The sequence below is a fragment of the Catharus ustulatus genome, chromosome Z, assembly GCF_009819885.2.
Source record: "Catharus ustulatus isolate bCatUst1 chromosome Z, bCatUst1.pri.v2, whole genome shotgun sequence".
Lineage (NCBI taxonomy): Eukaryota > Metazoa > Chordata > Aves > Passeriformes > Turdidae > Catharus > Catharus ustulatus.
The window spans coordinates 31,371,876-31,395,005 of record NC_046262.2 but is presented as its reverse complement, the minus strand read 5'-3'; the positions used below and the strand labels follow the sequence as shown (position 1 = coordinate 31,395,005).

Below are 23,130 nucleotides of genomic sequence, written 5' to 3'. Positions count from 1 at the left end.
CACAGTATTTACTTCATAGTTATCAGAGACTGTCATAATCTCAAGTCAGAGACCTAGTTTTCTCTTTCCAATCTTATGTAAAAAGTAAAATTATATAGAAATTTCCCAGTTGTTCAGATCTATGAGGAACCTCCATACTGGGAAAGACAGGCATACAGGCATACTCTGGAGAGACAAAAAAACTAGATTACCTTGAAGAAAATTGCATTAATTTGTCAGTAGCTCACAGAGACAAAGAACTCAATTACTTGAGAGAGCTTAGGGTGCACAAAAATTTTGGAGCAATTTGCATTTGCAAAATAAAATTTTCCTTCAAGCACTCAGATATTTTCTGAGGTGGTCCTGTGACTCTTGAAACTGGAAGATTTACATATGGCCCAAGACTCACTAAAGATCTGGATTAAGCCAAATTCTGAAAAACAACAAAGTAATTTTAAAAAATGACCTCTTACTGGGCTAAATACAATAAGAGGATGTTAACAATTCTGTAATTATATTAATTTTCTCTTTTTCCCACCTTCCCACAGAGCTCCACAGTAGTACACTTTGTATGTTCACTGCCAATCTGAGCAACATGAGGAGAAAACAACCTGTTTCTTCCAAAATTACAAAATATATTATTAACTAATCCATAAGGGAGAAAGTTGTACATCTGCTTACTGTATTAAATCTGTTTCAGCTTTTACAATGTCCTATTATATCTTATAGGTTGCATTAAAAAAACAAAAACAAAAACAAACCAACCCCCCCCAAGAAAGAAAAACAAAACCAAAGAAACGAAAAAAAAAAAAAACAAGCAAAAAGCAAAACAAAAAACTCCCTAACCTAATGCAAAGAAATAACCAAAACAAAACAAAAAAACACTCCCAAAACTCAATCTATTTTGGTTCTGAGTGTTTTGCCTAGGCTTGTTTTGCTGGTTTGCAATAGATTTTGTTTGCCTAGGGAATTTGCAGAAGCAACTGACAAAAACACTGGTTTTTTCCTCTACATACTTCTGTTTATTAGTCTACAAAGCTGACTATGGTTTACACCGATTAAAGAAAAAAAGACCTCTGCACTACCTTGAGTACTACTTTGAACACAAACCTTAATCTCGTGGAAGTACTAATATGACATTTCTCACCTCTCGCATAACAAATTAAGTAACACCAGCTGGCTATGAAAAAAAGAAACCAGAAAAGTGTATTTTGTGTTTGAGAAGCTTTTGTTAAACTGATATGAAATAATTTCTGTTCTTCTATGCCTTGTGAAAGGCATATAGTATAAGGCAATATTGTGTTAGGTACTGAGCAAATTAAATACACTATGTCCATGTTTCAGCAACAATTGGTGGGAATACTAAGGACTCAGTGATTGTGAGAAGGAACATAATTTTTAAAGCAGAAATACAAATATAAGGAATTATTTAATTATTTAATAAAAAAGAGTCATTATTTCAGTAATTTACTACTATTTCACATTTTCACACAACTTGCTTCTTATACATTACTTGAAAAACTGTATTACCTTACATGTAGGTTTCTGCAGTGCAGTCACTGCAGAACTAACTAATCTGTTAATCTACAGGAAGAGAAATGTGTTTCAAACCAATTGCAAGTAGTTTAGCGTTTACTCAGCAAAGCCAGGTGGTCTTGCACCACTGCAGTGTCTTTTGAACAGTCATTACAAAGGTTGAGGTTGTAACAGAAAAAGCCACCGACATTTCTTGAGGGGAAAACTTTTGTGTAAATTGCGTGGACATAGAGGATGCAATAATAAACTGCAAACCAGACCTAGAAAATGCACACAGAAACTCAGCAGATAATTTGAAAAGCTGACTGCAATAGATCATATGTCACCATAGAACCTAAATCAGATTCAGTAGAGTAGAGTAAGCTTTACTTCTCTCATATGGATTATTCAATATTATGTCTGATTATTTCAATACAAACAGTTTGTTCTCTCCCCACAGCTTAGCTGTGAGTGTGTAAATGGTGCTGCTATGGAGCAGAGTGGTAGAGAAAAGATGTATAAGCCAAGATTGGATAGTGGATGGATAGTACCACCTTTTTTTAACAATGGACACTTAACTATTGACAAACCTCACCGGAACTTTTTTTTAGTAGAGACAGTTTCAACCTATCTGCTCTGCTACAGCTTGCTACTGATGTCTCAGGAGAAAAACAGGCCAGATGGAAAGCTAAGCTCAAACTGGGAAAAAACCAGGAAACCAAAGCTAAAATTAAAGCTTTCAGGATGTGCCATAAGAAGAGTTTTCTTGAAAAAACGTTAGTAGTTTCTTAATTTGATTCAGTCCAAGATCCTGAATGCACATTATTAGTTGCCCTGATTAAGGCCTGAAACACTATGACAATTTTTCAAATTCAAATCCAGCTGAATCCACATAAAACATCATACTGAATCCAAATGAACCATTGCAATTTTCCAATCAAAAGTTCCAATAAATTCCAATCTATAACAAGTATTATTATCCTCATTTATATGCTTATATCATTCTATATTTATTTCAGTTTTACTGCAGGATAAAATTGAACTTCCAGTTTCCTCGAATAACATATGGTGATAAGATCATGCTATTAAGAATCAGTAAATGTATATGTAGAAACCATGTCTTGGAGTTATCTGATATGAGCAAGGATACTGTCTATTTTTAGAAGCTCACTGTATTAAGGTAAAATTAACACTTCTGCTATAGTCTTTCACTCCTTGGTTAGTTTTGTAGATTGTAACTTACTGACTAGATGTCAAAGTTGTATGGGCAAATAGATATTCTAACCTATACAGTGTGTGTGTGTGTCTGTGTATAACTGCAACAGTCATTAAGTGTCTGCTCTATTACTGCATTTATACAGTATTGAGCTAATTGCAGAACTGCCAATGCTTTAAACATAAATGAAATTTATGTTTTTTCTCCCTACTATTTCATTTTCAGAATCAAAAGGGTTAAAGTTAGAATCTGAGTAAATTCGGCATGACGAGTTGAGAAAATGCTGCCATGACATCAGAAAGGTATGTATCAAAATGCCAGCTGTAACATCTTTATTTCTAAGGAAAGAGAACTAGGTTTATTTTCTTCTTTAATTCTTGTGTATCACTGTTAAACCCTTGCAGGAATTGTAGTATTTATGCTTATAAATATGTGTACCTCATAAAAACTAGCATTTAAAAAGATCCATGCAGCTGTGTTTGCTTTACCCATCACCTCTCTCCCATAGTGCCCATCATGGCTCCTGCCTGGCTGTACTCAGGGATGATGATAGTGAAAATCTTGTTAAAGACATTCTACCACTGAAACAAACTCGATTCAGCCAGTAGTACTTTTGTGTTGGAGGACTAAAATAAGACAGGTCTGGTGCAGTTCTTTTCTTGAGGTGAATTGACACCTCTGATAACAATAGCAGGTGGCTTTTTTTTTTTTTTTCCTATCAAAAACTTTCCTTTAGGACTGAAAAGAACAAAGGATTTCTCAAACCACCATTTGTTCTGTTTTTATGTGTTATTCCAACAGTATGTATTTTGCCCACTGAATATGGCAAATTAAGCCGGTGGTGTCTTTCAGGCAGAAATCTCTCTCCCGTTTGACATATTTCAGGGTCCGAACGCACTGCTTCTATAAAAGCAGAACAGGAGAGCACAGAAACAAGGATTTTTAATCAGCGCGGCGAATCTTTAAACACTATATCCAAGCTATTTCCATGTGGAGAAAGAGAATGATGTAATGCTCTCTAGAAACAAAAAAGCGAGGGCTGGGGCCGGGCGGCTGGGGCGGCACTCCGGAGCGGGCCGAGCCCCGGCAGTCCCGGGGCAGCGCCTCCCTCACGGCCCGCCCGGTGGCGCTCCCGCGCCGGGAATCGCCCTGGGCGGGCCCCGCAGGCCTCACAACGCCCGGAAGTGCCCCACAGCGTCCGGGAGTGCCAGCCCGGGAGTGCCCCCCACCTCCCCGGGAGTGCCAGCCCGGGAGTGCCCCACACCGCTCGGGAGTGCCAGCCCGGGAGTGCCCGCCCGCCGACCCCTGTCCGGGAATGCCCGCCCGCCGGCCCCAGCCCGACCCCCGCCTGTGCCTCCTGCAGACCGCTGCTCAGCAGCCTTGTAAATGCAAGGGCGCTGCTGCTCCGGTAACCACGAGCTGCCTAGGAGTGTGACTGCCCGTGCTGAGGGAACCATAGCGCTCCGGAGCTGTCTGGAGAATTTTCTCCTGGTAGGTGTGCTATACAGCATTGCAGAAACTTAGACGGGCTAAAAAGAGCATTAAAAGAGCCAAATGACTACTAGCCTGTGTAAAGATTTTATATTAACTCCCCGACTCCTAACTAAGAGCTCCCTCTCGGCTCCCATGAGACCCCACCTGTTACCAGGTCTGGAGCCTTTAGTACAGACAAAGGTGTGGACCTGTTGTAGCGAGTCCATCGGAGGGCAAAAAATTGATCAGAGGGCTGGACCAGATATCCTGTGAGGAAAAGCTCAGAAAGCTGGTGCTTTGCCCAGAGGAGAGAATGCTTTTGGTACTACAAAGGAGGATCACAACAAACATTGGGTCAAACTTCTTAGCAGGGTCTGTAGCAATAGATGAGGTTGTGGTTTTAAACTACAAAAGAATATGTAAAGAAGAATTCTTTTATGATAAGGGTGGTAAAATAGTGGGACAGGTTGCCCAGAGAGGTCTTAGATACCCGATCCCAGAAAACATTCAAGGTCAGTTCAGACGAGACTCTGAGTTACCTACTCTGGCTGACTATGTCCCTGCCCATTGCAGGAAGTGGTTGGACTACATGGCCTTTAATGCTCACTTCCAAACCAAACTTTTCAGTGGTTCTGTGGTTTGATGGCTGTGCAGCCACTTAACATGAACCTGAAAAGAAATGGACTCCACTCTGTCTTTCAGGAGGCATCTAGCTGTATGTGTCACTTTTCAGAAACTGTAGCTGCCAGCTAAAGGAGACGATTAAAAGTAGTGATGGTTGTTGCTAGTGTCAAACCAATTATGGTATTGGTACACCAATTTCCAGATATGTTACCATTTACAATTAAAGTGACATACTCGCAAGAACTTTACTTATGCAAGATCTTTCCATTCTGTCTCTACCACAAAGGAGTTATCTGCTGTGTCCATGACATCTCTTTGCATGGACTGGCTAACTAATTTGTACAAATAGACGCACTGAAAAACCTGCTACGTGCTTTTTCTGAGCATGTTATACTATCATAATATGGTAAAGAAAAAGAAGAGAAACAAAGCAGAATAATGTTTCAGAATAAGCAACAGAAATAAAGAGGTCTGAGCTAATTTACTTTATGTAAACTTGCCACTCTGGCATGTTTCACTCTCTTAAAATAATCAAGCTGATGACAATATTTTTGGTTTAGGGAGAGAAGAGACCTATTTCCGTTCTCTTTTAAAGAAATTAAGGGGCAACACTTGTGCCAATATCTGGAGTATTTTATCTGTACCCCGAAGTGTTTTCCATTGTTAATGCCTATTGCATGTTCTCTACTGTGATGTGCTGAGTACAGATGCCTAAGAATTAAGCACAGATATACTCAGAATGAGCCCTCTACTCCAGGAAAAAACCAAACAAACCCTCAATTATAATAAACCACAAAAGCGGGATTAAACTCTTCAAACCTAGGTTGTTTGTGAAGGTGAAAATAGGTAGTAATTTTGTATAACAGGAACAGCTAGTACGCATCAAAATATTTATAGTAATATTATTTAGACCTTTAGTCATACAGAGATATGAGTATGTCGTTAATTGTTATGAGCTCTGTGGATTTTGTTAATGGGCAGCTTCAGGGGGGTGCATTTCTTATCATAGGGTACAAAATTATTCACACCTGGAACTTATATTGTCTCTTTCCTTCCTTTTGTGTTACAGAGACTATAGAAGAGTACTGGGTGGTGTAACAAATGATTAAAAGGTGCTTGTGACATAAAGAATTTAATAAGCTGAATGATCAATTTTCATTGATGCTTATCCTGCCTATAACACCTAATTGAAATATATTCTTTGTGGAAAACTTCCTGTGTCTTTGTTATAAGAATATTATTTACAGCATTGATTCATACCGTTAACCTTCCTCGTATTTACTTGCTCACTTTTTATTCTGGTTTCTTCCTTTTTCTCTGCAGTCTTCTCTGGTGTTCACGTTCACCCACGTCATCTTCAGCTCTCTGACATTTCAGTCTGTTGATGCACACAAACATTCTGCCAAAACAAGTTAGCTAGAAATAGGGCCATCCTTAGTGACTGCTCCACTTTCAGCACCACATTTTACCAGCTGTGATTGACAGAGCTCATGCTGTCAAGCCTAATAGACCCTAAGTGATGATTAACTGAGCTAGTGATACAGGAATGGGGGTTGATGGACACCTAACTTTCTGCTGCACTAATCCCACCCAGGCACAGATCCTTTACTCTTTCAGAAATGCCACATGGATGATTTGCTGTGCTTTGCTAATTATTGTAGTGGTTTGGTTGTTCATTTCTCTACTCACCTCAGTTATGAGCTCTGCTGAGTCTCACCCTGAGGAAATTTAAAATGCAGGAGCTGGATGAAGACAAGAGAATGGAAACAAAACATCTGAAATTAATCTGCCAAAAGCCTGATGCTTTGTCTAAATAGTATGAAATGGCAACTCAAGTTATGGAGCCTAGGAAGTAAGTTCTGGACCTATGTTCCAAGAATGTATGCGGATTTTTTAGCAATGTTACTCACCCAGGCAATCTTCTTGCATCATGCTTTTATTCTTTCTCTTCTGACATTTGTCTTCTTTGTCCTACCATACCAGCTATAACAATGTAAACTCTAATAATACCCCACTTTTCGTTGTCTATGTCTGTCTGCATGTTACAAAAAGTAAAAGAATGATTTTGAGAATTTTTTAAGCCTTACTCTGTCTCCATAAGTCACTGTAAGACTTCCTTTATATTTACCTGTATTGTATTTATTATGTCTGTGGTTGCATTTGCTCCCATACAAAATATTAGTGGTTTAAGCAGAATTTTGTATTACAGGATGACAGGTTGCATACAAAGCTGTTGCAGAACACCAGAATACCTGAATGTGCTACATGCCCAGATTATGTCATGAAGGAGGATCTGGAGCTGGCATATTTTCTCACTCAAAAAGAATCTAATAATTTAAAAAAATAAATTCTATCAAAGACTGTGATATCTCTGCAATAAAACTAAGAAGATGTTATGAAGTTTAAATTTCTTGCACTGTGTTAGCCTTGTGACCCACTTTGGGTATGCTTATAGCAAAGCTTTTGTTAAGATCAGGCAAGTACCCTCAACACAAGAATTTGTGTCCTGTGGTTTGCACTGTCAAGTGTTTGTTCTTAAAGTGCCCAAAATTAATACTTCTCAGATGAATTTGATACAAATTTTTTATCAAATGGAGTCGAGCAGGCACTTCAAAAGTGCACATACAGCAGTTCGGCTTGTAATTAACTTAAGTCCCTGATTCTCTGAGACATGTAAGCCACCTTAGATTTATTTTTTGCTGGTCTTTTCTTCACTGCTGTTCCCATGGGACATGGCTGTTCTTGCCTGAACAGTGCACAAGAATAGTTCAACATGAGCTGGAGCAGAAAAGACTCTGAGATAAAGGTTGCACTAATGAAAAACTGGAGCAAGAAGTTTATAAATGAGAATCTTGAAATATCTCCTTACAAATACAGTTTACCAGACTTGCTTTAAAAAACAGAGAATTCAGTGAGTTTTGATATTTAAATATCAGGCTAGCATCACTCTGAGTAATTTTCTTGACCTAGCAATGATTCCAGGAATTAACTTAGTGTCAATTTCAGATATTCCTCACCCGCTCTTGTGGTGTACAACCGACCTCTTCGTATGTCGCGCCTTTAACAATTATGGTGGTTCAGATGATCCTCATCTGTAGGCTAAGGGTAATACTTCTCAGACTGAAAGTTTTGTAAGGCTATGGTCATTGACATTTGTGACACACATAGCAACTGTGCAGGCATAGCTTTTGAAAAACCTATAAATAGAATAACCCATTATATTTTTGGCGAGGAGGTTTGTTGCTTTTTTAAAAATCTAAAATTTAGCAATATTTGGTAGACTTCCTATTTAGGTGCCATAGAATTTCAAAGACAAATTACAGTAATTTTACGACTATAAGGCGCACCTTAATGACTAAAATTTTGATCGAAACCTGGAAGTGCACCTTATAATCTGGTGCGCTTTATATATGGACAAAGTTTGGAAACTTGCCAACAACCCGGAAGTGCGCCTTATAATCCGGTGTACCTTATAGTCATGAAATTACTGTACTATTCTTTTATTCTTTTTGAACTGTGGATTACTGCAGTAAAATGTAATATTTTATGACTATGTGAAATCTTGAGATTAGCTACTCAATGCTCTTTGAAATTTGCAGTATTCATTGTGCAAGTTGTACTACCAAGAATATATGCTTGAGTACTCCAAGGAATGGATTTCATCAGCAGAAATACACTTAGAAAATTAAAACAACTGGAGGACAGCTGTGTTCTTTATGTATAGGGCATGACTGCTGAAAAATGCAGAATCAGAAAATGATGCAAGAAAAGGAAGAGATGCCACAGGAAAAAAACTGAAAAAGCACCTACTTATGAGTAGTGTATTTAAGGTCTTAAAGGGGAAAAAGGCCTTTATGGATGAATAAATTTTATACTACTTAGATTTTGATTTTACCATAATAACCATAGCAGTTAAAAAACCCTATCTTCTTTGCATACTAAATGATTTTTCAATCTTCCAAATTTATTGAAGTGTTTTTCTTATTCTTTTAGATATTCATTTTGTAGTCTCAGTATTTCCTAGCTGATGTATGTCAAAGGTGTAATAAAGAAGACTGAGAGTTAAAGAGTATTTTAAATAAATATTCCCATATTAAATGTATGTCTGCAAAAGTTGATACAGTAGTGCAACTATTCCCTGAAGATAATGTAATGTGTGCAGTTTTATGACTTGAGATAATTGTGCCTTAAGAAGACACTCTCTCATTTTTCCTTGCACCAAGAAGTGTAAGGTGCCTGTAGGGATTATGCCAATCAAAAAAGAAACCTACAGGATAATACTGGATTCACAGTAACTGGCTGTTACTGCAAACTACTCCAATACACTTAGAAAAAGAGCACAATTGCTCCTCTGCTAATGCACTTCCTAATACAGGAAACCCCTGTGAGATAAGCCATATGACAGCATGGATGTTGGTTTAAGTCATATGACTTGTCTCACAGGGGTTTCTTGATTTGTTTTGTAAACAGTCTGTTGCTTACATTGATAGACAGACAGACTAGAAACTTTCTTGTTTTGTTTCTCCTACAATTGCTGTTTTAAATTTTGTTGATTACTTAAATTCTGACAAATATGTTTAGAATAAAATAGAAACCAATAATATAAAGGCTATGAAAGCAAAAGTAGAATTTGTAAGCGAAGTGATTAACATTGTCTCCATTAAACAGACAGAAAGCTCAAAACATAAAATTTGTGCATGAACATTTTTGAACTATTCTCATGAAGTTTTGAAAGACAAGCCAAATAAGGCTCTAGGTACTTTTTAAGATTAGTAGGCTTACCAGGAACACTATGTCTAGTGTTCTTGTCTATACTAATGTCAGTGTTATCTGCAGGCTATGAGATTCACCTATGAGTTGCTGGTGTTGGTTTTTGCTGCCTCAGATGCATATCCATTTTTACACAGATTTCTATTTTAATTCAGTTTTGAGGCATTAACTCCAGGACATGCTAATACTCTTGGTTTTCTTTTCAGATTTTCAACACTTTAGGGGAAGGATTTAGGGTATTTATTGCCTTAACAGTTTGACTGAAGATCCCATTTCATGGTTTGACAGCGCTGTGCTGGAAAAATGTTCTTCCACCTCCTTGGCCACTTGTCCAGCACACAACCAAGTATATAAATAAGTACAGTAAATTCACGAATACAAGCCGCACTGAGTATAAGCCGCATCTCTGGGTGTTGGCAAATATTTCGGTTTTTGTCCATAGATAAGCCGCACACGAATATAAGCCGCTCTGTCGTTCGCAGCGAGGACCCGCGTGCAATTAGTAACAGAACCGCGGGAGGGCGGGGTTTACTGGCTGAGCTAAGGCTGTGCAGGCTCGGCCCGCTAGGGGCCGCTGACGGGGCCAGGTGGCCCAGCCCGGTGCTGCCGCTCGGGGCCGGCCGCTGCTGCCACTGGGCTCGGTCACCCCGGGTCGGCGCTGCCCCGCGGTGGCAGGCAGGGACGGAGCTTCCCCCGCTCCTACAGCAGCGACAGGGGGCGGGGACGGAGCTTTCCCGCGCCCGTGGCGCCGGCGGCGGGCGCGGACAAAGCACCCCACCTCCTCCCCAGGCCGCGGCAATGACGGCGCGGCCCCCCCATCTCCTCCCCAGGCCGCGGCAATGGCGGCGCCCCCCCCCCCCCCCCCCCCTCCTCCCCCCCTCCTCCCCTGGGCTGTGGTAGAGGAGGGAAGAAGAGAGCTCTCCCGCCTCTCTCCCCGCCCCCGAAGCTGCCTGCAGGGAGCCAGGGCAACACGGTAACACTGTAACAATTGCGAAATGCCGGCTTTTACTGGCAGGTGCTTGGCTCGGCAGTCTGGCTGGCAGGTCTGGGGTTGTAAATGTCAGAAAATTATTCACATATTAGCCGCCCCCGACTATTAGCCGCACTTCCGGGTTTCCGCCAAAATTTTTGTCAAATTGCTGCGGCTTGTATTCATGAAATTACTGTAAGTGAGTAAGTAGGTAAAGTAAGTAAGTAAGTAAGTAAATAAGTAAATAAGTAAGTAAGTAAGTAAGTAAATAAACAAGCAAACAAACAAACAAATAAATAAATAAAGTCTGCCTGGAAAAGAAGATACTTTACATCTATTATTTATGTCCTTATGCGAGTTGTATGTATATAATTAGTGTCTACATTTTGTTTGTCTAAACAAGACCAGTAGTGGAGACCCTGCAGAAATGGTGTTTCACAAAGACAAAAATTGTTTTCTTGGTGAATCCTAATATACAGTCTGAATAGACAATGCAGCCAAATGGAGGTATGATATAATTTCACCTTGCTTAAGTATTACTGAAATCTAAATACTAAAATTATTAACTTCCTAACTTTTAGAGTAACCATTGATTGCCTTTTCTTCACCAAGCTGTACAGCAACATGGAACATTTAGGTGTAGGAGAGAGTAAATAATAAATTATGGGGTTGTTTTAGGTTTTTTGGGGGGGTTTTTTGTTTGTTTTTTGTTTTTTGGTTTTTTTTAACTAATCCAGTGAATTCTCATTAGTATAGTGAGACGTGCTGTTTCAGTCAATGCAAAAATCCTTCTTTGAAGGAGGGATCCTTCAAAGGAGGGTCTGGGGAAGATGGTAAGAGGGAAAGAACCTGAACCATTTCCACACAAACATGTTTATCAGCACTGGAAGTACTTCAGTCATACATCTGAAGATGTGAAGGGACTTTAAAAAACTTTATTTTTGAAATACCTTGTTTTAAAATCTTGTACCGTATATATTATGGCTAATATTGCCATTAAAAACTGATTTGTCAGCTCAAGATTTCAGAGAAAAGTAGCTTGGTTTTGCATTGGTAAAAATGCAAAGGTTTCAGTCTACCATAATATGTTGTAAGTAATTTTTGTTTGTTTGTTTTTTATGTTTTTCAAAGCTGGGAAATACTTTTTTTTTTTTAAATAAGTCACTTTTTCCACTAGAAAATGTATCAGGTAAGTCCTTGTTAAAAGTGTCATTTAAAATGAATTAGAAAAATCTAGATTTGAGCCTTGATATTTTCTTTAAAAATTGCTTTATGGAAATTTATGATTTTTTTGTCGATATTTTTCTTCATTACATCGAAACTTTTTCTTCAATATAAATCTATTCCTTGGTCATGCCTAAGCAAATCAAATGTAGGATACAGCATACTGCTACCATTGTTGCTAGCAGTTTGAAACATTATTGCTCTGGACTGTAACTGTCAGCAGAAGCTATTAATAGAAAAATGGTAAAACCTAAGACACCCTAACATAAATGACAGGGAAAATGCCTAGAATCTGAGAAAACTCTGACAATATGTTCCTATAGAGTGTTATTTTGTTAACAGTGCCAAGATATGCTATAGTTTAAACTGAACACTGTGGTTAAGCTCGTTTTGTTTGAGGCATGATGCTGTTATATTATGCTGTTATCCTCTAAAAAAGTCTAATTATAGTCTGTGTTTGCAGATCAAATTACTGAGAGTATAGTATTAAAAAAAAAACAACAAAACTGGTTTGAAATGTGGTGTAATGTAATACTTGATATACTACCAGCTCATTTCCGAGGGGTATGTGAGTGAGTGATTGATTGTAAATATTTTTCATGTTTCCATTACTGAGTAAGACTTTTGACCTTGCAATTCAAGATTTATATCATCTGGATATGAGTTTTTTTTTTTTTTTTTTAAGCTATGATCTTGAGATCTGTAAGGTTTATTCATCACAGCAAATTCAGAGAATTTTATCTTGCACTTCAGAAGTATGCCATACCATTTGGGATTGTAGCAAACTTTATGTTCCAGGGAGAGTCGTATAGTTAAATCTTCTTGTGTAAAAGAAAGGAAAGGTAGGGAGGAAAGGAGGGAGGAAAGAAAGGAGGGAGGAAGGAAGGCAGGGAAGAAGGGAAGAATGGAGGGAGGGAGGGAGGAAGGAAGAAAGGGAAGAAGGGAGGGAGGGAAGAAGGGAGGGAGGGAGGGAGGGAGGGAGGGAGGGAGGGAGGAAGGAAGGAAGGAAGGAAGGAAGGAAGGAAGGAAGGAAGGAAGGAAGGAAGGAAGGAAGGAAGGAAGGAAGGAAGGAAGGAAGGAAGGAAGGAAGGAAGGAAGGAAGGAAAGAAGGAAAGGAGGAGGGAGGGAGGGAAACATTTCTCTTTAGCCATATGTCACTATTCATGTAGCTTACATTAACAATATTAAGGACTTTTCAGAAGTGGTGAGGATGGCTTTTAGTATTACAATAATGGCTGGGACAGGGATACAAACAGAATAAACTGAGGTCATCAGTCTGGAGTAGTTGATTGCTTCTTCAGAAAAAAGTGAAATGTGGAAAGAATCTGATGTTTTTCCTAATCCATTTCACCAGTTTGTCCAGATTCCTCTGAATGGCAACCCAACTGTAGAGTATCAGTCCCTCCTCCCCATTTTGTTTTATACTCAAACTTGCTAAGGATTCTCTCCTTATCCAGGTCATTTTGGATTCAGTATCAGTCGCCAGGTTGTACCCCTAGTGTCTGACCTAAAGGTGGACTTTGTGACTCTGTTCACAACCTACCAGTCCTGTTTGAAATCCACCTCACTGTCCATTTATCTACCTGATACTTAATCAGCTTGTTTATGAGGATACTATGAAAGACAGTGTTGAAAGCCTTGATACAGTCAAAATAAACATATCCACATAGCCAGTCATCACCTTAGCAGATATTCATCACTGTTTTGCTTATCAAATGCTAACATTATTAAACTCACTCACAGAATAAAATTTTGTGTGAAGGCCTGTACCTCTAAATTCATTGCATTTGGCAGCAAATATTTGATTCATTTCACTTGATTATGAACATGCTGAAAACATTATGGTAGTTAGGGCTTTGCAGGACCATGCCATAATGTGTTAGGCACTGCCACAGAAAAAAAAAATTATTCTCAATGGGTAAAACAATTGCTGGTACCATGCTTTTCAACTGTGTAACACTGTGGAATTTCACAGAATTGTAACATTCATCTTCCATACCTTAATTTCTAAACTCGGGGACATCTGATGTGTGGAAAGAGCAAAACTTGAAAAAAAACCAGAAATCTTGAGACAGTTACAAATCAAAGTGATGTGATGGTGTCATCAAACTAAACTACCATTAGGTTTTACTTTCACATTAGCCTGTTTATGTTGCCAAGGTTAAAAAATAAAGAGTAGGTGTTTACCACTGTAGGTGCTAGGTATTACTTGACAACTGAGACATGACAGTTTAAATCCACTCACACTGAATTCAGCAGGAATTTTGCCAATGGTTTTAATGGAGCAAGGGGTTGCCCTTCATTTATAAAGAAAATCGCAGAACCTGCAGTGCTAGTATTAAGAATTGCAAGGAAGTATAATTTATAAGGGAGATTTGTTAAAACACAGGATGCAATCTTACAGAGCTAGCACAAACATAATTCTTTCAGCAGTTAATAAATTAGAACAGAGAAGCCTATGGATCATAAGTAAATAACATATAAAGTAAAAAAGACATGATGAAAGGGATACAAAAGTCTGCATAGAAGATAGAAGCACTTAAATTTTGGAATGTGGGTTGAATACATATGCATTAAAGCATTAAAGCCCAGGCTTAAGATGGAATTAAAAACATAATAAAGAGGCAAGTTTGCAAGTGATTCCAGTACAAAAAAAAAAAAAAAAAAAAAAAAAAAAGAAATATAGTTTGTATTTAAATGGTCATTTCTGGAGACACTGATGAGCATCAGAGGATGATAAATCAAACCAACAAATAGTGAATTCTTGAAAATAATTGTGTGCATACAATCATTACCTGATATTTGTTAATATACAAGTGTCTGCTTTCTATGGCCTGCTACTGACCTGCAATTTGCCAAATTAGCATAGACACTAAAAAAATAAACTAGAGATTTTCTTTGGACTCATGGTATAAGTTTTAAGAGCTCTTCCATTTATCAAACATCTCATAGTCTGGGAAGCGTTTAGCTATAAACCAGTGCCCAAAGAACAAATTAATTCTTTTTTTTGGAAGACAGTGATACTTGAGATGAAATGAAAACACACCTCTTGAAAAAGTAGGTCATCTGTGACAGTGTAGATGAAATTTGGAATAATAATAAAGAAACAATGCTGTAAAAAGTATGCAGTGCACTAGTGTGCCACTGCTAGTGTCACCTTTCTGCGCAAAACAGTCACTTAGAATTTCATAGTGATAGAGGGGTTGGAGTCTGTCACTCTGGAAGCAACTAGGAGGCTTTGTACAGGTTAGTAGTTCTTTTATAGTCTAAATATTGCAGGACAGCAATACAATACACACAAGCCAAGTAATTGTGAAAAAAATACTAAATAAAACTTTTATACACACACAAATAATACTGACTACAAAAAAAAAAGTCTTTTACTCATTGTCAGAAGGTATTCAGAAATCAAGTGCCTCTGTTGTGGTTCATCAAATATAAACTAACAAGAACAAGTAGAAGTAAAGTTGCTTTTCTGTTGTTTTGGCACCATCATTACACATGGTGACAAAAAATGTTACTATTAAAAATAGGCATATTTTTATATGCTATTGTGATTGGTGATGTCCACACAAAGTGCTGACATTTGATATTGATACCTGGATGGACTATCCCTGCCCTAACCTGTTTATTGGGGGTGGAACTTCTAGCTTCCCATTACAAGACCAATCATATTTTTTTAAGGAGGTGCTTTGAAGGCAGTTACTGTCATATTGTTGGATTGGATCTCCATCCTTATACTCACTTGAGTGGGCCTTTCAGTTTAGGGGGGCACTTTCTTTTGTCTCTCCATGGGGCAAGTGATTTAATGACCATGGATGCAAGTATGGCAGAGGTACTCAGTGCCTTCACAGCCTCAGTATTGCCAACAATGACTGGTGAAGAGATTCAAGGAGAAGAAAGTGGATGCAGATCAAGCTAGAGTTTATTTGACATAAAATGTCCATGGACAAGCTTCTTCAGCTCACTTTCTGAGAGAGCTGATCAATATCTTCATAGGGCTGCTCTTTGGCATCTTTTAAAAAATGAAAATTGGAGGATATCTGAGATGATTGAAGGAAAGACAATATTATACTTCTGTTTGTCTTTTCATGACTGGATTTTTGGTAGTGGAGGGGCCAAAGAACCGGCTTCTGTGAGAAGCTACTGAAACTTCCACCATGTCTGGCAGAGCCAAGCCCTGATGGCTCTGAAGATGGACATGCTGCTGGCCAAAGCTGGGCCAGTGAGAGAGGCTGGTAACACCTCTGTGATAACATACATGAAAAGAAAATCAAAATACTAGGGACACATGGGTTTTTTTCTTCTACCCAGAAAATAGGAGATGAGAACATGTGAGGGAAATAAAATAGTGACACAAAGGTCAGTGCAGAAGGGGGTGCAGAGATTCCACCCACAGGCCTTGAGGATCCATGGGGGATGCAGAAATCCACCCACAACCCATGGGGATCTATGGGGGGATGCAGAGATCCACCCACAGCCCTGGGGAAGGTGTCCATGCCAGAGCAAGTGGAAGGATACCAGGATATGATCCAGACAACTGGGGCAGAGAAAGGGCCATGCTTCCAGGCTGGAGCAACCTGTCCTTGGAGGACTGCAACCCGTGGAAGAGTGACTCATGCTGCAGCAGTTTTGCAGTGGACTGTGTCCCCGAGAGAGGGATTCACCTTGCAAGAGCTTTGGTATGACTGCTACTCGTGAGATTGGACCCACACTGGGGAACTTAATGGAGAACTGTCTCCTGTGGGAGGGACCCCATGGTCTCACAGGGAATGGACTCCTCTCCTGGAATAGGGGAAGATATCGGGTGATAAATTGATCAAACCCCTGACCCTGTCTCATTGAGCTTTTGGTGTGAAGAAGGGAGGGAGGGGTTGGAGGGAAAAGGGTTTTTTTAAGGGTTTATTTTGCTTCTCATTATTCTCTTCTGACTTTGTTGGTAATAAATTCACTTTGTATTTCTAAGTTGAGCCTATTTTGCCCTTGGAGTGTTTTCTTCTGCTCCTGATCTCAACTCTTGAACACTTTGTTAATTTTTCACTCCTCTGCCTAGCTGTGGCAGGGGAGGGTGAGTGAGTAACTTTTGTGGGTGCCTGGCATTTGTCCAGTGCCAAACTTTGACAACTTCTAATCAAAAAGTACGAAAATAACTATGAAGAAATACAAACTAGTCAACCAACTTTGTTACTAGGGTTGTGTAGTGGTTTTGGTTCACCAGTCTGAGTCACAGCACCAATTAATATTGTGGGTTGAGCACCGGCTAAATGCCAGTACACTCATTAAAATTATTTACTTATTTTTTGCTGTGAGATAAGGATTAAGAGAAGAGCAAAAACAGGCTCAAAACTTTTAAGAGTACAAAGAAAACTTTATTAACAAAACTAAAAGCAGAATAATAAGAATCAGAATAAATCTTCAGAACACTTCTCCTCCCCCTCCTCCTCCTTCCTTTCCCCCTGGCAACATAAAGAGACAAAATCTGTGACTTTCAGCCAGTTTACCACCTATAATATAATCTTTCTTCAGTCCACGTAGGGAGAGGAGTCTCTCCTGCCATGCCATGGAGACTTTTCCACAAGAAACATTTCTCTCTTGGCTTTAATTTTCATAAATAGCAGCCCCCTGGAAATCTGCAATCATTTGGTAATTTTCCCACAACTACACCATGGGTCATCTCGGCTTATTGGGATGCAGTTTTAAGAATGAGCTGTTCTAGCATAGAGGCAAAAGTTATTTTCATGCCTGGGAAACAGAGGTCTTCTTCTATCCCTGGGGCAGGGTTTCTCATCTTGCTCGTCTCTCTCTCTCTATATTCAAGCTTCTCATCAAATCACAGCTATTTCAACATCTGCTTGCTTTAGCACTGGTACCGCTCTGCTCATGGTTGTGGTCACAATACTACATCCCCCCAATGCATTCCATAAATTACAGGGAGAAAGAGCCTGATGTATTGATTGTATTTTCACTATAGCTTTACAAGAGAATTTGAGTCCAAAACTGAGACATCTTCTCATTCTCCTCCCATTTGGGCTTTGCTTCCTCTTTCTTCAGTGATACTGGTATCTCTACATTTTTCTTTTCACGTTCCTTCACCTTTCCTTTTTTCTGACTCGGGAGAAGTGGCACCCGCGGGTTTATCTGTTTTTAAGTGGAATTTTACAGTACTGAAACAGTCTTACCAGGCCTTTAGGAATTGGTCTTTCACTGTTGATCATATAATCTCTGTCAGGCAGCAGTTTCGGAGGCTTGTGGTGTTGATTTGGCTGCATAATCTCCCGTGGCACCCAGATGGTTCTTTTAGCAGTATGATTCTGGCTGCCAGGCTGAGGTGCTGTGTGGGACCCCAGCAGCAGGAGGAAATGGCCGCTTGACCCTTTTTATGTAAAAAAATAACCAGACTTTTGATCATTAGGAGAGAAATTGGTGTCCTTTACTTCAGCAAGGCTTTTGACAGTCTTCCACAATACTCTATCCAAGGTAGGATGATACAGTCTGAATGGGAGAAAAACCAGACGTATACAAAACTCTTCGGATTGTTAGGCTCAGCAGGTTGAGTTTAAATGAGTTGTACTTTACCAGGTTGCTGGCAACAAGTTGGGCAAGGAAGGGACTGACCTTCGTTGCTTAGCACCTTGATTGTTAACCTGTGGAGTTTATGGAATGCTTGCATATAAGGTGTTCTGTAAACAGCATGGGGGTATCTGTTGATATGCTTGGAGGCTGACTGTTGTCCAGAGGGACCTGGAGAAGCTGGAAGAATGGATTGACATGAAATTAATTATATTCAACAGAGTCACACACAAACTCATGCACCTGGAAAGGAATATATCCCTTTATAACTGTACATGCTGGAGACTCATCACATGACAAGCACCTCTTCTGTAACAGACTTGTAGGATGTGGTGGATGGTAGGAGCCTGTGGTGTGTTCTGGAAGCAAAGAAGGCCAACAACAACTCTGTGAAGATAGTGGGTTTCTATGGACTAGGGACCATTTAGCCTGGAGAAGAGGCTTTAGGGGAACCTAACAGCAGCTCTTTGGCACTGACAGGCAATTGAGGAGGCACCAGCCAGTCTGTTCACGTTAGGGTAGGGGAAAGGCTGAGAAGCACTTTGCAGGTGCTGAAACAAGAGACACTCAGACTGGATCATCCAGAGGACAGTTACGCAGCAGAGTAAAGCAGAGCAGAATTTATTTTGCCAATCCAGTCTGACCTCATATCCAGGACAACTAGAGGGATGTTGAACTGGAGATGTCCTCAGGTTTCCATCAGCCTGAGTTGCATCCATGTTCGTAGACCATGATCTTGTTTTATATTTGTGCTGGTAGGGATGTGTAAAACCAGAGGCAGCTAGATTATGAAAACAGTAGAGGAGTGGTCAGTAGGGCAGTGAAGTTGAAGATGCCATTTCAAGAACCCTTACAACACAGCCTCCCCTTGCCACCACATAGTGACTGATTGTCCTGTCTGCTTTGACTACTTACATAAATGTAGTCTTATGTCAACACCACAGTAAATTAGTTTTGCTTTCAACAAGCACTCACAGTATCTGTTCAATAGCAGTATGAAGTAGTTTAATCAATTTAGTCATTTAGTCAGTTGTGTACGAGAATTTGAGATAGGTTTTGGAATGCAAAGGCAGCTTTATATTTTTTAATATTTTCTTCTTCTGTCATGGTCAGAAGCTCAAATTCATATTTGTGGTTTTGGTATTACATTATTTGTTGATGTCAAATGTGGAAGGAAGTTATGTGTGCAACTAACTTCACGACCATAAGGTGCACCGGACTATAAGGTGCACCCCCTGGGAGTCGGCAAAATTCGCAACTTTGTAGATCATATAAGGCGCACCGGACTATAAGGCACACTTTTTTTTTGCAGCCAGGATCCGCCCCCAGCTCCCATGGGCCTCCTGTCGCCACTCCATGAAGCCTCCATGGGGCCGAGGCATGCCCACCACCGCTCCGTGCTGCCTCCATGGGTCCAAGGAATGCCCGCTGCTGCTCAGCCCCACCTCCCCAGGGCCAGGGCATGCCCACCACTGCTCAGTCCAGACCCCTGGGGCAAGGGCACACCCGCTGCTGCCTGGTCCTGCCTCCCCGGGGCCGGGACATGCCTGCCACCGCTCCTTGCAACCTCCCTGGGGCCGGGCTATGCCTGCTGCTGCTGGGCCCCGCCTCCCCGGGCCCCCAGCCCCACCTCCACCTGGCAGCCATGGGGCCCTGGGCCCAGCTGTACCCGGTGGGAGGGGCGCCGTGGGCCTCCAGCCCCGCCTGAACCCGGCTGCCACACCAACGTGGCCCCGTGGGCCCACCTCCACCTGGCTGCCATGGCAATGTGGCCCTGCAGGCCCGCCTCCACCTGACAGGAGGGGCACCGCAGGCCCCCCGGCCCCGCCTCCACCCAGCTGCCACGGCCCTGCCAGTTCCCCCCACAGCTCACAGCTCACACTTCCGTGTTGGCAAATTTCCGAACTTTGTACATTATATAAGGCTCACTGGACTATAAGGCGCATTTCCAGGTTTGGGACAAAATTTTAGTCAAAAGGCTGTGCCTTATAGTCATGAAATTACTGTATATGTCTTTAACAGTTTGCTCTTGTTGATAATTAATATTACATTTTCAGATTCATAATAGGGTTAAGGAAAAACAATACTGAAAAACCTAGTACAGTAAATTCACTAATACAAGCCGCACTGAGTATAAACCACACCTCTGGGTGTTGGCAAACATTTTGTTTTTTGTCCATAAATAAGCCGCACCCGAGTATAAGCCGCTCTGTGTTCGCAGCGAGGACCCGTGTGCAACAAAGTTGCCACATAGTAACCGAACCGCGGCAGGGCGGGGTTTACTGGCTCGGCTCGGGCCATGAGGGCTCGGGGCTGCCGACAGGGCTGGGTGGCCCAGCTCGGCGCTGCCACTCAGCAGGGATGCTTGGGGCCGGCCGCCGCCGCCGCTGGGCTCGGTCACCCCGGCCCGGTGCTGCCCCGTGTCGGCACGCGGGGCACAGAGCCCACCGGCACCCGCGGCGGCCATGGGAGCCGGGGATGGAGCCTGCCTGCTCCTGCGGCAACGGCACGCGGGGACGGGAGCCCCCCGAGCCGCGGGGCCAAGCGGAGAGAGCTGCCCCGCCTTCCCCCGAGCCGCGGGGCCAAGCAGGAGAGAGCCCCTGCCTCCTCCGAGCTGCGGGGCCAAGTGGAGAGAGCTGCCTGCCTTCCCCCGAGCCGCGGGGTCAAGCAGGAGAGAGCTGCCCGCCTTCCCCCGAGCCGCGGGGCCAGCAGGAGAGAGCTGTCCCGCCTTCCCCCGAGCTGCGGGGCCAGCAGGAGAGAGCTGCCCGCCTTACCCCGAGCCTCGGGGCCAGTAGGAGGGAGCTGCCACTGCCTCCCCCGAGCTGCGGGGCCACCAGGAGAGAGCTGCCCCTGCCTCCCCCGAGCTGCGGGGCCAGCAGGAGAGAGCTTCCCCGCCTTCCCCACCCCCTGTGCTGCCTGCACGGAGCAGCTCCACCCGCCGCGCAACAGAGTATCAATTTGTAACAACCGCATAAATGCAGGGTTTTACTGGCAGGAGTTCGACTTTGCAGTTTGCACTGACTTGGTTTGCACTCCCAGGGTTGAAAATGTCAGAAAATTATTCACATATTGGCCGCACCTGAATATTAGCCGCATTCCCGGTATGGGAGCAAAATTTTTGTCAAAACAGTGCGGCTTGTATTCGTGAAGTTACTGTACTTAAAAGTTGGTATAAAATTTTAAGTATTACAATTTTTGGTTTTGTCGGGAAAAAAGAGGTTCTAGCCCTTACGAATGTGAAAACAAACTTACAAGTGTCCGAGTCCCACAGAGAAGTCTCAATATTCCTTTAAATTTTGAAAGGTCTGATTTATTCCTGACACCTTTATAAAAGTTTGGAATGTGATTGCAGAACACCAGTCAAAAATAGTTTGAAAAGTATCAAGAAAACTTTCATAACACGTTCAAAGGAGGCTCTTAAAATGTTTCACACTGCATGGGTAGAAACGTAAGGGGGAATGACATTTCTGTAGTTTCCGATTCCCCATTTATCTTGGCATTCGAAAGCTCAGGTAGGAAGACAGCCAATATAAGTTCTGACTGCAACAGGGCAATAATCAATTGTCTTGTAGGAGAGAAATGCCCTATTTCAGCTTTTAAATATTGCATTGAAGCAAGCCTTTTCATTGCTTTTTCCTACTGAGGATTGTCTTATTCCTGTAACTCCTGTTAATGCTTCTGCACATATGCACATTTAAAACCATTTTTTCAAAAAGCAGGTGCTCTAAAATCTATTTGAATCCAGTTGCTGACAACATGTAACTAAAAAAAAATAGTATAAGCTTAAGAATCTAATGTCCTTTCCTTAATCTAACATCTTTTCCTACCATCTCCAGACTTTCCCTTTTTTTTGGCAGGCTACTTTACACATCCTCTGACCCATTAAAAACAATCTGATTAATTTTCCGTTATAAAAGGTAAAAGCTATTTGTATATCCAGTCTATTTTAACTGTATGTAACTTAGTCACCTGAAACATAATCTATTAAATGATTTTTGAGCTTGAAAAGCAGGCCGATATCTAGCACTCTCATGGCACTCCCGACCCCTTAGGATTTGTGTGTTTCCATCCAGGGGAAATAACAAGTACCCAAAGTTAAAAACAGACAATCTAATGTTTTCCTAGCTTGTTTGCTTTCCATATCTCCAGGAATGAAGTGGAAGAAGCTGCTGAAAAGCTGAATGGGAACAAAAAAATTTTATAGAAGTGCTTATCATCCTAAAAGGTCAGTGAAATACAGTGTATGTTTCCTGCTGTTTCTTGTGCAATTTCAACTGGCCATTTGCCCTAGTACAAATGGATATGGGGACTCCCCTAACAGAAATTATTTTGATCCTGTTGCACAATAAATTAGATAGTGTCTTGGACATCTGTGTCTAAGCCAGCTTTTCTTTTCCTCAGAGGTTTTTGAGGACCTCTCCAGTAATGGTGAATAATAATTAAGTTTCTACACAGTCTTCCATTCTGCACCTCTGAGATCCTTCTTCTAGTAACTGTGACCTCTTGTATGCTTCTCTTATTGTTTTAGGGTGTAACCATCTCTATATTTCTGCAGAGGATTCTCCTTCCAGACTTCAGCTGCTGAGGAGTAAAAGACAATGTGCTGTGACCTTTTATACTAGCACTTCACAGTCCCATATGAATTGCAATTACATTTTCTCTTTTTGGCATGTGTGGCCCCTCAAGGCTTTACACAGCTGATGATCTGTGGCAGGTCTCTCCTGAGTATCAGAAACAAGATTGCCCAGATGAACAACAGCTGCACATTCAAGTACAGAATTATTTCTCA

General features: G+C 41.2%; 1 long non-coding RNA gene across 1 annotated transcript; it reads left to right on the top strand.

Moving 5' to 3' along the window:
- Window positions 1-3,900: 3,900 nt before the first annotated feature.
- Window positions 3,901-8,178, top strand: LOC117010578. Its single transcript, XR_004420717.1, has 3 exons — window positions 3,901-4,201; window positions 5,877-5,919; window positions 7,017-8,178. It is a non-coding gene; the product is annotated as an uncharacterized LOC117010578 (long non-coding RNA).
- The last annotated feature ends 14,952 nt before the right edge of the window (window positions 8,179-23,130 follow it).